This window comes from Poeciliopsis prolifica, unplaced genomic scaffold (genome assembly GCF_027474105.1).
Source record: "Poeciliopsis prolifica strain line A6 unplaced genomic scaffold, Auburn_PproV2 SCAFFOLD089, whole genome shotgun sequence".
In the NCBI taxonomy this organism is placed as follows: Eukaryota; Metazoa; Chordata; class Actinopteri; order Cyprinodontiformes; family Poeciliidae; genus Poeciliopsis; species Poeciliopsis prolifica.
The window spans coordinates 69778-83751 of NW_026562464.1; the positions used below are offsets into that span (position 1 = coordinate 69778).

The following is a 13974-nucleotide window of genomic DNA, read 5'->3' on the forward strand; positions in this document are numbered from 1 at the left end:
TAACAGCAGGGTGCAAGATACTGGCAGGGAAAGCATACATGGAACAACATAACCAAGTGGCAGGCATAGTGTACAGAAACATCTGTGCAGAATATGGACTGGAAACCCGAGATCAAAGTGGAAACACCCCCAAAGGTGGTGGAACGCCAGAGCTAAGATCCTGTGGGACTTCCAGATCCAGACAGATAAAAATGGTAATGGTGAACCAACCAGACATTGTCGTAGTGGATAAACATCAGAGGAAGCCGTTGTGGTAGATGTAGCAATACCAAGTGATTGCAACATCAGGAAAAAGGAGAAACTGGAGAAATACCAGGGCCTCAGGGAGGAACTGGAGAGGGCCTGGAAGGTGAAGACCACAGTGGTGCCTGTGGTCATCGGGGCCCTCGGGGCCCTCGGCAGTAACCCCCAAACTGGAGCAGTGGCTACAACAGATCCCAGGAACAACATCAGACATCTCAGTCCAGAAATGTGCAGCAGTCCTTGGCACAGCCAAGATACTGCAGGACCCTCAAGCTCCCAGGCCTCTGGTAGAGGACCCGAGCTCAGAGGATAAGAACCACCCGCGGTGGGTGAGAAGGCAATTTTTTTCAATAAAATGTCAATGTGTTAAAATCTATGCAGTTCTTTAATCAAAAGTAACCATGCTTTGTCCTGGTCCTAATTTTAAGTAATTTAGTTTTTGTGTAAGAGTCCAATCTACTGGTCATCTTTTGTGTTGCTGTTTGGTTCCCATTAATAAACTCATATTAGAGAGAGAAGGTTTAAATTCAACAGAGATGACCATATTTATTTCTTTTGGAAACTCCAAGTGAAAACTTTTAGGCCATTCGTAAAGAATGACCTTTTGGTCAATAAAGGACATTAGGTCATTAAATGTTCAAAGAAATGATGATGCTGATGATAACTCATCTGTAGTATAAAAATATTTCAGAATAGAAAACATTAGATTAGAAACTATTTTGGAAACTACATGGAGTTAAAATACCATGAAAGCTTTCCAAAACTTAGTCCTAAACCCAATAGCATAAAACCTAAAAGCAACACTTCTTATGAGGCCCAGGCTTTGGGAACAATAAGAAGGAAAACATAGTATCTGTTGAGAAATACTGTGGAGAACTCTGTGTGTGTGTGCAAGAACACATACGCATGCGCGCACACACACACACACACACACACACACACAGCAGCAGCAGCAGCAGCGCTGTGTGGCTTGTCTAGTTTCTGTTTCCTCTCTTCCTCTGGCAGGTTGCACGCTGGATGGAGAGCTCTGGCTGACCTAAGAAGCTGAGTGAGCCAGTGATGGCGATGAAGAGGAGGAGGCAATAATCATGGGTGGATGAACTGGACTCAATTTCAAATCCAGCTATAGATTCCTACTTTACAAAGAAGAGTAAGTTCAGGAAATCTTGACTCGTTGAGAGTCAAGATTTTTTCAAGTCAAAACCCTTTTTCCTTATAGCAGGTACCTCAGTGAAAAATGCAGATGAAAAAGAAGGAATGATTTATCTTTGCTGCCTCTCTCTGGAGGCTAAAAACCAAACAGACGGTGAGTGGCTTGACAGTTTTGTGCAGATTATGTATTTGCAATGACCTAAGTTGAGTTGTTCTTCTGGATGTTGTAAAATTCCAATGCTGCAATAAACCACACATAATATGGTAATCATAGTAACTTAATCTATTTCTTTTATCTTCATCAAGTTTGAAAACTGTTGAAAAAAACAACAGCTATATCTTAGTTTTCTAAACTTCTGTACAGTACAGACATTTTGCAGACGTGTGACAAATGTTAGTAATCCTGTTTGCTAAATAAAAACAGCAAAAGTCGGTTTGCTGATGTGAGTGGGGAAAGACGTAGGAGGTTCTGCAGAGATTTTACTTTCACCGCAGCTACTGCCTGACAAAGTAAGGTTTTACTGACTGAGAGAAAGACCTTCAGCGCTGAGCTTCTCTTTTTATTGATGTTCTGTAAAGGAGCAGCAGCATGACCCTGAGGATCAGCAAGCACATGTAACACACAGATATAGCAGCGTAGACTGTAATCCTCACAATGTTGGTGACATTGACTCATGTGATTTAAAGTAAAATGGTGCACCATTTTATCGCATTGTGTACATCTGTGTGTAAATGCATTAGCACGCTTTTTTCCCCTGCTCATCTCCGCCTCAGTCTGGATGCTGCAGTGTGTTGGTACTGCAGAACTTTTGCCCTGCTGTTTCTCTTGAGCTGTTTGAAAGGGAAGTTGCTGCATTGGAGCTCAGGGGAGCAGGGTGCTAGTGAAATAGCAATGTTATCTAAACACTGGAAGAAAGTGGAGAAATTGCACTGCATTTGAATTCCACGAAGAGGGTCCAACTCTGAAGAGTAAAACTTCCAATCATAAAGACAAACTGCCAGTTTTCATGAAACAAAATGCTACTTGTGCCTCCTGCCAAAACTCCAACTGTGTGAGCTTGAGTAAGACAACTGCGTCGTCTAGATCTGGGTCATTGCAACATTGTGGCATGACATGGATGTGGCAGCAGCGAGAGATATTTTCTATTCTTTTAGCTATCTTCAAATATTAGGTGTTGTGGTATAAAATAAAACTTTGGGAAAAGGGAAAACAAATCCAAAGGGCCACAAGTGACTAACGGCTTTCATAGGAGTAAAGCTACTGTGCATTTCAAGAATATTTAAAGAGTAAGTAGATGATTTAGAACTAATTTAGCCATTTAGTTCATAGTAGAAAATATCATATCTGTTCCAGTGAAAAATGGAAAAGTAAACATCCAATATTTTACGTAATATGACTGCATTGGAAACAATTATGTTGAATAAAATTTATTAGATTGGATGTAAATAATGAATTTGAAGGACCGGGCCAGGTGTTTGATCACCTGAACAGTGATCAACTGTTGTGTTAGCTATCTAAACTAGCTGCTGATGCCACAGCTGTTTCACTGGCACTCTAGTCTTCAGCAACAGCACAAACTTTTACTGGAACATTTGCAGGGCTGGTCTGGTTGGAGAAAAGTGCTGGTCAACTGATCGATGCTTGCTTTGCTACACCTATCAGATTAGTTCCAGCTCCATTGGGTCATCAGCCACTCAAACCAATCACGCTAAGCTCTGCCCGTTTCTCCTTGGTGTTCTCCTTCCATTAGCTCCTTCATCTCCTCCTTCATAATTTCTATATCTCTTGCCAGTCTTGTCTGCTTCCAGAAGTTAATGTTCCCATGCAACAGTATAACCCAGACAAAGACCTGAATCATTTGCATGTTTTTTGTGAAAGAAACTTTTGAGCTTTTTTCCTGTCTGACTGAAGTGAACCAGAAGCTTAACTGACATGACATGTTAGGCTACTTCTGGTTTTAAACAGTCCTTAGAATGAATTCAAATATACTGCTCAAAAAAATAAAGGGAACACTCAAATAACACATCCTAGATCTGAATGAATGAAATAAATATGAAAATAATTTCCTCTATTCCATTTGCACAACAGCAGGTGATATTGATTGTCTGTCAATCAGTGTTGCTTTCTAAGTGGACAGTTTGATTTCACACAAGTTTGATTTACTTGGAGTTATATAGTGTTGTTTGAGTGTTCCCTTTATTTTTTTGAGCAGTATATATTTTTTCTTCTAGAAGGTACAATTTACTGTCAAAAATGAGAACTTGAGTCAGTACTTTGCACACAGATATATCAATAGTCTAATGAAGCCACTTGGTTTCCTGAGTTGCAAGATGAGTGATGTACAAAACATACATGGTGCATGTACAAATCAGACAGTATTACTTTTATGTGGTGGGATGCAGGGGACTGATGGAGGATGACTGCAGTGGAGGTGGTGATTATTGGGCATGAGGTTGATGCTTTGTATTCATCCAGATTTGTTTACCCATTTTACAACATCAGTTGGTCATACTGATCATGCTGCTACAATCACCAAAAGTATTTACTTGTCTGCCTTCACCCTCATGCAAATATGTCATTTCAAACTTTAATCGATGATGGTTGTGCACCCCTGCATCAGCTCATCAAGGAAGACTTTTCACAAGATTTAGGAGTGTGTTTCATAACTACAGAAACAGATTTATAAGGATAGACACAGACATAGGATGAGGCTTGGCTTACAGCATCTACTCCACTAATAATGTATCAGAAAAAGATCAATGTAAGTCAAGTTCTTCCACACCAAACTCTTTCTTTGTCTTTATTATTTTGCTTTGTTCACTTGTTTTTCCCTTTTCCCTAGTTAACGTGGGGAAAGGAATGGGGCCAAACCTCAAATCATTGGGAGCATAAAACGTTCCAATGTATCTTAGCAAGAGTTCCTTTTAATTAAACTGAGAGCCTGAGACCAGCTCCTGTGAATCAATCCTACGCCATAATCCTCCCTTCAACAAATCTTAACATTTAACTCAACCGAGTCGAACGAGTACTGTTCTCCAGGGAACAGTCAAATTCATATTTGTCCATCATATCGTTGAACAGCAAGGCATGATTGAGAGAAAGTCTGCTGCTCAACAAACCAGTTCTCTACATCACCTTTTATTGCACCATTTAGACCCATCTGCTCGGCCATGGTGACAAGCAAGTCAAGTTAAATGAAGCTTTCCAGGCAACTGAAGGTTGTACGAAGTTTGACAGTTGGAATCCAACGAGTGTGTGACATTTGGGGACCTCAGTGCACTATGCTGTCAGTTACTAATTCAGCTCTGTATTTTTTTTCTGCCTTAGAAGCGAGTTGTTTCTAGTTACTTCAAATTTTTTTGTAATAGCATCAACATTTGACTATGAATTATTTAGTAGTGAGAAAACTCTTTACTGTAGTGAATCCACTAGTGACATCATACCATGGTGCAACAGCAATTTCTTAAACCCTTTGAGAGTGGCTCATTCTGCCACAAATATTATGAAAAGTATCCAGCATTCCAGATTTTATAAACCTGTGTCTATGGAAGTGATTGACTCACCTGAATGTGATACTTTGCAAACATGTTTGATGTTTTCCCCATCAAAAACTCATTTCTACTTCAATTTTATAGCCCTATTGTACTTTGACATTTTCTTAAATTACCTCTTCAAGTTGAATCTGGATGTCAGAGTTACCCGGCGCCAAGCAAGACCAGCCAAATGTAAACCAGCGCTTACAGCAGAGTTAATGCTGAAGACATGAGGAATGGACAGAATCACCATGGGAGTTTGGGTGAGTTTCTAGAAACCCACCCTTCACACTGTAGGAATGCAGTTGCTCCTTCTGTTGTTGTGCAACTCCAAACTAAGAACAAGTTTGTAAGAATTGTAATATCTCTGTCCACAGGAGCGTTTCTAAGAATGTTATTCATTTGTTCATGTCTTCTAGTCTACGAGGCTTCCACTGGAGTGGCGCTGGTTCTGTTGGGGCTTCTGGGCTCAGTCAGTGGCTGTCCTATTATCTGCACCTGCTACCACAACACAACTGACTGCTCTGCTGTGGGACTCGTCTCTCTGATGCCCATCCAAATGCAGTTAGGCTTGGATTCACTGGTGCTCCGTCTTTCTCAGAACAACCTGTCCTCCTTGGGTAGCAGACATGCTGAACCTCAGCAAGGTGGAGCTCCTGGATCTGTCCCACAATCATTTTCACAGCTTGCAGCCTCGAGCTTTCATTAGCCTGACGAGCCTTCAGTGGTTAAATCTCTCTTCTAACTACCTTGGTGTTATTGTAACAGCCTCTGACCTCCCTAACCGCACAGTGACTGGTCATGGACTGAATGGAAGTGTTGGTTTAAGCAAGGGGGTCTTCCAGGGATTATGGCAGCTGCAGGGGCTTGATCTGTCCTCTAATAGCCTTGTATTGCTGCCAAAAGGCCTCTTGGATGGGCTTCAGCGACTCACCTGGTTGTCCCTGGCTCTCAATCGGCTTAAGACCCTGGACAGAGTTACATTTGAGCCCCTAGTTAACCTCCGGCAGCTCCAGTTGGCTGGAAACCATTGGGAATGTGACTGCAAATTGGGGAATTTCAAGAATTGGATGGAGTGGTTAATTTACAGAGGTAAGCAGGTCAGCATGTCCAAAATAGGTGATGAAAGTAGTTTGATACAACATTGTCATGTCATTGTCACTATTAGCGACTGTTAAACAAAGTCGCCAAGCGGCTGAATAGGGGAATCCTTGTTGATGGGCCAGCTGATCAAAACGCAATCCAGGATGCATTTAGATAATTTATTTTTGTCAATATCCAAGGCAGAACAGTGTCCAAGCAGCATAAAATCAGATCCGTAAGATTAAACAGTGATTAAAGGCAAAAAAAAATAATCATCTTAACTGCATCCTGGATTGCATTTTGATCAGCTGGCGCGTCAACAAGGATTCCCTTATTCAGCCGCTGGGCGACTGTTTGACAGTCAGCAAAAATATTTGTCTGCAAAAAGTAGACCTTCCCCCATCACCCACTCACTAACGTCACCCAGGTGAGCAACAGGTGATCTATAATCACTAGTAACACCACGTGATCCAGCGCTGCTCCTGTCCACAACAGTCACGTACCTGTCCCTTTTGTTTTGCAGATGGGAAGGTAGACGTGATGCAGTGCAATCTCCCCAGGAACCTGAAGGGCAGGGACATCCGTAGCATTCCAGCAGAGATGTTCACTTACTGTGCAAGTCCAACCAATGATGTTGCATTTAATCAGGGCACTAAGCCTCCCTGCCCGCCAGGGCGGCTCAGCAGCACGGAGGAGTGTGTTCGGCAGCGACATAGGCAGTCAGCGTACGCAGAGCACATGGCACACAAATAGTGGCGGGAGTGGTGTTGCACAGTGTGCATCATGATGGCTGTTGCAGCAACTTACGGCTGTGTCTATGCCTCACTCATTGCTCGGTACCAGAGAAAGATGAAGAGCCGCGGGCAGCCTCTGATAGCCAAGTCTGGAACTGAGACTGACCTGGATGACGGCCCAGCTTTATCTACTGACACACCCAAAGATGGCTGTGACTTTGCGTATGGATATCGAATCAGCAGCTTCTGACATGCTGAGATCCAATTGTTATGGCATCTTTGCTCTTCAGTTCTCAAACAGTGTCTGCACGGAGAAACTCTGCAATTCTGCCACTGAGCTAAAACTCTTTGGGCATGGATTGATTGTGCAACTACTTTAACAAGTTAGACTAGGTGAAGTTTAAAAACTGTAGCACATTTCAAATGCATTGGTGTTTTTCATATGAAAATTTCATATGTACTGATTGGCACATCTTGGCATTCTAGTTTCTTTTTTTGTGTGTTTTCCTTTCTCTTTCAAAGTATCTCAGGACAAGATTGAAATGCACAACAATACAAATTAAATTAGTTTCCCACCAGTTGTGTCCGTTTAGTATTTGACAACTGGTAAAATTCTGTTAATTTTTCTATCATTCCTTCTCAGCACAGACAATGATATATGAGTGAATACAGCTTTAAGCTTTAACTTATCAACTGCGTGTAAATAATTAAAAGACTTTTGCTGTCACCTAGAGGAGAACTTCTGAATTACAAACCCCTTCTGTCAAGGTACATTTATGGCAACTCTTTAAGTATTAACTGTTGCATAAACATGTGAGGATGTCACATGACGAATCCTTAATAATCAAGGATTTCTCTGGAAGTTTTTTCTATTTTGAGGAATGAATTTGTTTGAAACATCACCTCAAACTCAGTTTTTATTACCAAAATGCAATATTTCTTAAGGTTATCCTGTTTTTAAAAGTAAACTTATGTTAGAAAATAAATTCACACCTGAAATCTGTGGATAAAAGTCAGTGGTAAATCCTTCCTGTGACAACTGTGTGATGTCTACTTGGATGGCATCCCAAATGGAAAACCGCCACCATTATAAGCGGAACACACACAAAGGTCACAGTGGTTCAAAACTGAAGCTGGTGACTTGGTGAACATGTTCAATTGATGAGTATTAGCATGAATTCATTCACTTTAATTAATTAGAAAAATGACTACAATTTATTTGGCAGTTTGTGCAAAAGACTGACTTGACACTGTCAGAAACATGTGACAAGAAGATGATGGCACCTTCATCAATGTTTACGACTGTTGTCATGACTTGTCATTCAGTCATTTCAATTTCATGCAAAATTGACACATTTAATGAACTTTTAATGCAAAATTGAATGCATGAAAAGTGTTATTATTTACCAAATGACACTTCCTGACAACAGTCAAACATTCATGAAGACTCCTTATGTACATAACAGATGTTATGTCACGTTTATGACATTGTCATGTCAGTCTTATGCACAACCCCCTCAAACAGTGTTATCAAAAAATTATACAGTGAGAACTGTTCAATTTGACATTTTTATTAAAATAAGACATTTTTTGTCAAAAGTGTTTTTTTTAGGCGATAATAAATAAATGAATGAATACTTTTGGCAAAAAAAATTGAGTCAGGACTTTTTTTTTGACAGTGGCCAAATGTTTTTTTTTTTTCCAGCAGGTCCACTTCAGATAACAGCTAATTGTTTCTGAATTTTAAAAAGCATTAATAGATATTAACATCAAATGTTTTTTATTTCCTTTAGCCTGATCAGTCCATATTGTTAGTGGTCAACACAAACCAGGCAACACCAGGAAGATGGAGATGTAATAGAGAAAATGTATTTGACACAACATTCTCCAGAAAGGTGATCAGGACTACAGCAGTGGCACTGACCTCCAGCCATGGCCGTTCTTTCTCCAGATGACACGGTGACAGCTGTTGTTGCAATAACATACTTCACTCCTGTCAGGAGAACAATCATTTTCAATAAACTCAGATTTACTGACTGGTTCATTTCAAAGAATAGAAACCAAATATGTGTGTTAGGGGATATGAGTGTAGACCTTTGTCATGAACAGCGTAGTATAAAAATCTCCCAGGAGTGTTTTCCACCGCCAGGCGGTACCAGAGGGGGAAATGATCGATGGTGAACAGATTGTCTTTGTCTGATGGAGTCAGGAATTTTCTGTAAGTGATAAATTTAACTTTAGATCAAATTTTACTTTGTTTGAACGACATAGAAAAAAATGATTTTGTTCAATATCACTTTCAACATCACTGAACATCAGATTTGTAACTCAGATAAAAGTACATCAGAATAAAAACCATGTATTTCTAATCTTTACTACATTGAAAGTGCATATTAAAAACAACCTTTCACTTGGCATTAAGCATACTTTAAGAAATGAAATGTCATGTTTTCAGTAGTTTTTAGAGGAAAATCCTTATAATTAACTGAAATTAGTTCAATGTATATGGTGTTTTATTTATTGAGCTGAACTACTGAAGTAAACACATTTTTTGATAATATTCTAATTTTTTGAGAGCCACCAGTATGATGTATCACCTACTTGTTCTGTTATGTAAGTGAGATTTACTTTCTGCTACAGAGACAGACTGTTCTCATCCTTACTTTGCCACTCTGGTCTCTGTTCCTGCATATCTCATTAACCTCATCAGACCCGAGCGAGTCCCAAGAAAAGCTGTCTCCACCCCCGACTCCACCCTGCAATACATTAGACAGGAATGACACGTACATATTTCTATCAGAGAACTTAAATTACTGTTACAGCAGCAGATTATCATAATCTCACCCCAGGTCTGAGATTATAGTCCAGTTGTGAACTCACACATGGTTCAGTTCCAGTGGTCTCACCTGTCATTAAGCATCACTGAGTTCCAATAAGCCTCCAGTGGGGCTGTTACTACAGCATCAAACAATATCTGCTGGAGCAACAATTCATCACCTAAAGCCAAAACACAGACGGAATCAAATACAAGAACGCCATTCGGCAAACGGAAAGCATTTCCTCAAATAATGTTAAGATGTTTTTGTGAAAAGGTCAAACCTACACTCCAGGTCAGGCTCCTTCCCCTGCAGGTACCTGATGACTGCTTGATGCTGGGTGTATTTTCGATCTGGGTCGATGTCTGTCTCACAGTAAGTCCTGTAGAAAAACGACTGTCAATTGGATAAACAAAGCAGGCCGTATTTGTTGATACCTACAGCTACCACTGGCGAATGAGAAGCAGAATGCTTCTACACTCACTTTGGATGGCTATGCTCAATACCGCACCCCAGGTCTGAGCTCATGTAGCTCAGGTTCTGTTCATGCAGGACGGATTTTCAGTGAGATCGGAACATTTTTTGTTGAGATCCAGCTGTTTGTTAATACGTCACCAGAGATCATTCTTTGAAAGCAGCTCTCACAATGGAATTTTCTGTAACACTCCCCACAGAGTGTTACTGTGATGTTATCAGTTGACATTCTACAGGTTATAAGATTTAAGCGTTCAATGTCGCCATCTAGTGGTGAAATTTATGTACATCACTTTAAGAGTCGAGCGTTAATGACGTCATTAGAAAGCAGACAGGTCAGGACAAGGCAACGCATGGTTTTCGCAGTAACACGGCTACTGTTATAACAGCTGGTCCAAGAAAGCACTGTCGGTATGTATAAGAGTTATGTTAATATTCGTTGTGGCGACCGAGTGTACTTGTGAGTGCTGTATTGGCCACTGCTGTGTATTATTCAAAGTTTGTATGTTTATTTCATAGTTTTACACTCCATCGATCTGGCTTCATTAAAGACTCAACGCAAGCGCTCCAGTCTGTGTGATTCCTTTGGAGAGGAGTTTAGCTGAGTGTCGACTCCGGCAAGGCGTTGGAGGTTGAGGACATGACAGTTACAGTGTAAGTGTGTGCGCCGCTGGTGCTTTAACACACATTTGCAGAACGCACAGCAGCCGGACAGTCAACATGCAGTAAACAAGACGATATAGAGAAAAGAGCATGGGCACTGAGAACAATTCAGTGCACATTATAATCATTTCTTAAACTATGTTTACGTTTTAATGTTAGGAAAGTAATTTGTTTAAATTGCTATTGTAGCAGCTCACTTAATGCCAAAAGTTCTTAAACAACTGTAATGCAAAATCATTTCCAACTTTAACATGCACATTATGTATTGAATATAAGCAGCCTAAAGTGGTCAGATTCATGAAAACCATTCAACACTGACATGATAACTGGACTGAAAAACATTCATTCCATATTTTCAGTAATTTTGTTTTAAATATATAAATGTAAACACCTATGTTGTGCCATTGCTGTAAAATGTAATTTGGAGTTGTTTTGGGAGTAATTTTAATAGCTGTTTGTCTGTCACTAAAAGGGTTAAAAGGTCTATAAATTCTTGAGATTTGCTCTAAATCTAGAGAAATTCAATTCAAACTCGCACTTGTATAAATTCATTACACACACAGATATTGTGTGTATGTCAAGTAGTTAGTTCTGTTAGCTTTGAAAAATATGAAACCCCAAAATTCAGTTTCTCAGAATATTATAATATTGCATAAGATCAATACAATACAATAAAACATATAAGTGAAGAAATAAAAGGTTTTCACGCTTTAATATATTTCTGTTTTCTTTCTCCTGGTTGGCAGCTCTAAAAATCTGAGGTTTGAAATCTATATATTTTATTTTAAGGTCATCTTATATATATCTATATCTATATATAGATATAGATATCTATTTCTATATAGATATCTATATCTATTGGATATAGATATCCAAAGCATATATATATATATATATATATGCTTTGGATATATATATATATATATATATATATATATATATATATATATATATATATATATATATATATGTGTCATTGCCATAGCATGTTTAGAACATGAATCATGTCAATAAACCAGAATAACATCAAAAACATTATTTCAGGAATTCAATTCAAACTCGCACTTTATAAATTCATTACACACACAGATATTGTGTGTATGTCAAGTAGTTAGTTCTGTTAGCTTTGAAAAATATGAAATATATATATATATATATATATATATATATATATATATATATATATATATATATATATATATATATATATGAGCTCATGTAGTCATACATGAGCTCATATATATATATATATATATATATTATATATATATATATATATATATATATATATATATATATATATATGAGCTCATGTAGCTCATACATGACACGTATATATATATATATATATATATATATATATATATATATATATATGAGCTCATGTATGAGCTACATGAGCTCATATATATATATATATATATATATATATATATATATATTTCATATTTTTCAAAGCTAACAGAACTAACTACTTGACATACACAATATCTGTGTGTGTAATGAATTTATACAAGTGCGAGTTTGAATTGAATTCCTGAAATAATGTTTTGATGTTATTCTGGTTTATTGACATGATTCATGTTCTAAACATGCTATGGGCAATGACACATATATATATATATATATATATATATATATATATATGAGCTACATGAGCTCATATATATATATATATATATATATATATATATATATATATATATATATATATATATATATATATGAGCTCATGTAGCTCATACATGACACGTATATATATATATATATATATATATATATATATATATATATATATGACACATATATATATATATATATATATGACACGTATATATATATATATATATATATATATATATATATATATATATATATATATATATATATATATATATATATATATATATATATATATATGTGTCATGTTATATATAACAGCCGAGTTCCTAAATGTCAGTTCACATTTCAGACTTACCACTCAGAGGCGATGTTGAGGTCAGGGGAGGTCATGTCATGCAGACCTGTATCGGAAAGTAAAAATATGTAAGTCAGAAAAATAAATCACAGGAAATGATATCAGTTGAAAATCATATTGTTATGTGTTGATGTTCATTCACTCTGCATTTATGACAGCATTCAAGAAAAGTGTCAGATAATTCAACTGAGTTCAACATATTGTTTCATTTCTTATAATGACAATTTACAATATTGCTGGTGTGCAGAACATAACCAAAAATCCTACCTTCTTCCACTGATACATTTCCTGTAACATCAGACTGCCGTGACCCTTGGTCAGCACCAGGCCAAAACTAATGGGTAAAACGGACAAAAGTAAACTTTATATCAAACAAACAACCACTAGATTCCACTCAAGTTATTGAAGAACACAAGCCACAAAAAGGATATTCATCTCATATTTATGGTGGATTTGAATCCACCATAAATATAAAACTTCTCTGCAGCATGACAAAATGAAAAGATGAACTGTGTTATACCTGAAAGGCGTTTCAGCAATGTCTGTGTAGAAGTAATTGTTGATGAGGTACATTGGTCTTTTCTGTTGGATAAAAACACATCTGATCATGCAATATTCAAAACAGAAATTGTAATTAAATTGCCCATAGCATGTTTAGAACATGAATCATGTCAATAAACCAGAATAACATCAAAACATTATTTCAGGAATTCAATTCAAACTCGCACTTGTATAAATTCATTACACACACAGATATTGTGTGTATGTCAAGTAGTTAGTTCTGTTAGCTTTGAAAAATATGAAACCCCAAAATTCAGTTTCTCAGAATATTATAATATTGCATAAGATCAATACAATACAATAAAACATATAAGTGAAGAAATAAAAGGTTTTCACGCTTTAATATATTTCTGTTTTTCTTTTCTCCTGGTTGGCAGCTCTAAAAATCTGAGGTTTGAAATCTATATATTTTATTTTAAGGTCATCTTATGGGGAAGATGGCCTTAAAATTTTTTAAGATCAATTCATATATATATATATATATATATATATATATATATATATAATATATATATATATATATTATATATATATATATATATATATATATATATACTGGAAACCCTGAGATCAAAGTGGGAAACACCCCCAAAGGTGGTGGAGAACACCAGAGCTAAGATCCTGTGGGACTTCCAGATCCAGACAGACAAAATGGTAATGGCGAACCAACCAGACATTGTCGTAGTGGATAAACAACAGAGGAAAACCGTTGTGGTAGATGTAACAATACCAAGCG

The 13974-nt window shown here is 37.4% G+C and overlaps 2 pseudogenes; one reads left to right on the plus strand and one right to left on the minus strand.

Moving 5' to 3' along the window:
* The window catches only part of LOC129353374 (voltage-dependent calcium channel subunit alpha-2/delta-4-like), a 60153-nt pseudogene that overhangs the window by 21394 nt on the left and 24785 nt on the right, over nt 1–13974 (minus strand).
* LOC129353373 (leucine-rich repeat and transmembrane domain-containing protein 2-like) lies at nt 4942–7159 on the plus strand (annotated as a pseudogene).